General features: G+C 44.8%; 1 protein-coding gene across 1 annotated transcript in view; it reads right to left on the reverse strand.

Annotated features, from left to right (window-relative positions):
- The window catches only part of CARHSP1 (calcium regulated heat stable protein 1), a 34,379-nt gene extending 32,569 nt beyond the window's left edge, over nucleotides 1-1,810 (reverse strand). The window contains exons 1-2 of the mRNA XM_026859051.1: nucleotides 1,649-1,810; nucleotides 554-662 (exon numbers count right to left, since the gene is read on the reverse strand). The gene's annotated coding sequence lies outside the window, so the exon portion shown is untranslated. The remainder of the gene's footprint in view (nucleotides 1-553; nucleotides 663-1,648) is intronic.
- Between the last annotated feature and the right edge of the window lie 2,684 nt (nucleotides 1,811-4,494).

Below are 4,494 nucleotides of genomic sequence, written 5' to 3' on the forward strand. Positions count from 1 at the left end.
CGGTGCCCGGCGGCGGGCAGCGCGGGGCGGGGGGTGCGGAGCCGCGGGAGGGATTAGTGGCGACTAACCGCAAAGCTTCGCTTCTGTGTGTTGAATTTCATTGCCCCTCCCCATGCAGTTCCCCCGGCGGAGGGCACGGGCGCGGCGCACAGCCGGGCTCGTCTCCTAGTAACGGCGGCAGAGACCACCAGGGTCGGCCCTGAGCCCCTCTGTCAAAAACCCAAATCACACTGCCCAAGTGACAACGGTGTTGAAGAAGGGCTGGTGTGGCCGGAATGTTCGGTAAAACCAATTGAAGTTCCAGAAGAATACTCCTGGTAAATTTTCCCGAATTTTGCAAGGAGGAAGGACAAGGAACTGAGCTGCAGAGCGAGGTGATGAGAAAGCCCAGGCATGTGCTCCACAGTAGCATCACCGGCGTGCGTTTGGCATCTCCTGCGTGAGCCAGAGCTGCCACAACAGGGCCTGAAGTGGAAGCTGCCCCAGGACAAGTGATGAGACAGTACAGGACAGTGATGAGGACAAACTCCCAGTTAATTGGCACGGACCTTACCGGGAACATGGGAATCACTGAGAGATGTTAGGGCAGAGAGAGCTGTCTCCATCCAGTATCCAGTCAGAGGAGTTTTAGCAATGCTTTCATCTGGGCACAATTTTCCTATCTGGTAATAAACCACAGTATTTTAGATCATAGTTTTGAAAACAGCTTAGGCACTGAACTCTTTCTGGTTCTTTTCCAGCCACAAGTACCAGACAAGCATGTCTTCACACCATTACAAAGGCAAATATACATGTATTCAATATAAATCTAAAATATATAATATAAATATAAATGCATACAAAGAGTGTATAGAGGAGTATACACTCTTTTAGCCAACCATAATCATGTAAGAAACAGCACTGCGCAACTTCTGGTAAAACTGCCAGAAACAGATTTTAGCAGGGCTTCTTTTGATGAGGAAAACGAAACAGAAGCCCTAAAACACAGTGTTTGATCTGAGACAGAGGGGATCTAGAAGAGGTCACACAATTTGAAGTAAGCAGCTTTCTACGTCAACTCCATGGTCATTCTGTTCCACACAAGATCCTACCACTTTGTAAGGTACATAGCAATAGGATTGATGATTTCTGCTTCAAACATCAATTTTAGTCCTGGAAATCTTTTCTCTTTCACTTTGTGTAGCAAAACTGACTGATTTTTTCGAGGTGGAGGAGGATGAAGGGAAAGCACTACATAAGTAATCAGTGTTCAGAGCAATCTCCCTGTTCACATGGTCTGGGATTACAGCTGTGCTTTCCTCAAAACTTCAGCACTCATGAGTCATCATCCCTCTTCCCTTCCCCTCTCTCCCCCTTCCCAAACAGAAATGCACAGCCTATGGGAGATACGTGACAAGGCATGTCCGCAGTCATAAGGCTGGTTTTCAACACTAGACCATGGGCTTGGGGAACTGTCCTTGGGAGTGGGCATGTGTGTCCCCTGGTATCACAGGTAGGAAATGTGATTTTGCCTGCTGCTTTTTTTCACCAGCTGCTGGAGACAAGAGAGGTTCCAGCCTCTGTCTAAATTCCAAGTTGCCTACCTCCCCTCCTTTCCCTCAGTACAATTACTCACGACCAGTTAATCATCTTCAGCACAAGTGCCTACCTTGCCCTCTCTATCCCTGGTGCGGGGCAGCCGGCAGCAGGGTGGCATCGGGTCCTGCCCAGGATGTGGGCCAGCCTGGGAACCCTCCTCAAGGCCACTGCTGTTGGGTTGGGCCAGCAAGGGGCACCTCACAGGTGGGAGAAGGGCAGGAGGTGGTCCAGAGTGTGGGGCTGGCTAGTCCCCTGCTTACTCAGACACAGCTCTGGGTTGTTGCAGGGAGTAAGCACTCCCCTCAGCAGTCCTGGCAGGGAAAAAAACAGAAGGATTTCTTGATAGCATAGCATCACCATACAACTTTTCATTCATTTAAAGTATTGAAAGTGCAATTACTTACACAATTTGAGTCAAGGAAATGAGCGTGTAGGGGGGAAATGTATCAGCTAATGTGATTCATTAGTAACGGTGGGTGATACACAATCCTGCGCAGCAGCAAGGATGAGGTGGCTTCAACACCACTTAAATAATTAGATGGGTGCTGGTATTCGACATAGGGCAAATACTGCCCATGTCTATTACAAAGGCATGAATTAGTCTAGGACAGCTCCACACATCACAAAGGCAATCCTGATTACCGATTTTGGCTTCTGGACTGGCTTTTGGAACTATTTAATCTAAAAGATATGGTTGGCACAAGCACAAAGAGCGTAGGCTGGACATGAATGAACTGTGCCTGGAAATTAGAAGCAGGCACTTAGTGGTTAGAGAAATCAGATTGTAGCAGAGAATAATAGGAGGAAAAATATCCTTAACTCCTCGAATATGTGGCATATTAAGTATGCTTCAGTCCAGAGTGCTCCACTGCACTTTATGTTCTCATGTCCAGTCGCAATGCTGACTGGAGATCAAGCAATGCAATACCAATGTGCCAAACCAAAAGCCTGTGATCTGCCTTTCACTTAAAGCTGTTTACTATACAAGGTACAGTCATTCTATTTTATAAGATCAATTTTTTCATACCACGTATCTGACAAGTTATTGTGTGCCCTCGCTATCTTAATCATCTGTAATTTTGAATCATGCTTCAGATGAGTTCTGTTCAGTTTGCAAAGAGTAGGAATTGAGGATATCTTTGCCATTCTCAGATAAATCATAGCAGCAAGACCAGGGGAAAACAAGTGGTCATAAATAAACAAATCTCCCTCTGTGGTTAGGGTTTAGAATTCAGTTAATGCTAATTACAGATACAAATAGCCTTGCAAATACTTTACAGAGATTTGAAATAATAAAAACAAAGTCTCAAAACGCCATATAGTCATCAGTAACACAGTGTAATAAAAGTAGCACTAACACAACCTTCTCAACAACAACTTCATCAAATATCTTTCCATCTTCCCCTCAGGGGGAGGATTTAGCCCCCAGACTCAGTTATCAAACAGAGCATTCTTAACGGGAGGATGAGAAATGAGTTCCAGAGCCTCACAGCCAAACTTGGGACACTATGTCATGGACGAGGAGTAAGTCAGCTCCAGGTTGTAATCACCTCCCAATTTGTACTCCTGGAAGGTGTACCAAACCCTACCAATCAGGTATTGTTTAATTCTTAATTTGGCCAGCTGGCTATTTCACTTGGCTAGTGATATACTCAGAGCTGTCATGAGCTGGCCTTTAGCAGGCTTATCTTCTTATATTCATTCTTCCTTATACTAAAACAGTTCCAGGTTCCTCCTCCCATGATTTAGGTGACATTTAGTTGTCTTTATTAGGAAGAAAGGGACTTCATACCAGTGCAGGAATCACCCGTGAACAGTTTGGCAGAAGGCATAATCCATTTAGTCACTGAAGATAATTTTTTCTCTTGACTATGATGTCTTCAGGTTCCACTCCTTCTAAAGGAAGATTATCCTTATCATGAGCAGAGGAATCTTTTAATGCATGAAATCAGCTACCAAATATTTCAGGGTCAGTCAGGTTGTCTGTCCATTGGTCCTGAGCCAGTCACCTAATACTGAGCTCTCAAACCTGCTCTTTCAGATCACTTGTCTTCCCAGCCAAAAGCATAGTTTTTTACTTCAGGAAAAGTAATGTGTATGGATTGTTCTGAAGTGGAAACACAGAAAAGCTGAGCTTTTCGGCAAGGTAAGCTCCACTGAAATTGTGGCGCTTTAAGACCAGCATGTCTTGTCTTCTGTGTGTTTCTACTTCACATGCAACAGGCATCCTTAAAATAACCCAAACCCCAATTCTGGTGGGAAAATAAGGCCTTAAAGAAGAACTGTTTACTCTGCCATTTGCTTTTTGTTTTGTAAATACTGACTACCTATCAGAAAGAAAATATTCTCTTCTGCTCCCTCTTCAGTTAGCAAATTCTATCGCTTTATCCTATCATTTTATCACTTACTCCAAATTCTATTATGTACTCTCAATCATTATCACATGTTGCCTCACTGACCACTCTATTCACCCAGCTGCTCCGTGAAGACTCACATCCTCAAGCTGCCTCAGCCTCTGTCCTCCCTGAAAGTTTCACCTGTATTTTCAGTTGATGTCCTAGCAGACTCAGCATTGCAGTCACGATCAGGCCTGTTTGCCATAAGAAGTCAAGAAGCCAGCTTCATTTCTGTCCTTTACAGGGATCCACATGTGAGCTTGTGCCAAGTTTTGCATTATGCATGCTGGAGGGTCAGGCCAGGAACTGATATGCAAAGAGCATTAACATTTGAAGACAAGACGCAGCATCACAGCTGAAGTTTCCTTTCTAAGGTACGGTGTGTTACGGAGAAGTTAATCCTCAAGAATGATGCAGGGCACAAAGCAACCATTAAGCACTGAACAGTGGTTACCCTTGTGAGGATACAAATTCCAGCATGCCACCAGACACTAACACACCACACCTCACTAGCACATAG

This window comes from Athene cunicularia, assembly GCF_003259725.1.
Source record: "Athene cunicularia isolate RWA chromosome 14 unlocalized genomic scaffold, athCun1 chr14_part1, whole genome shotgun sequence".
Classification (NCBI taxonomy): Eukaryota; Metazoa; Chordata; class Aves; order Strigiformes; family Strigidae; genus Athene; species Athene cunicularia.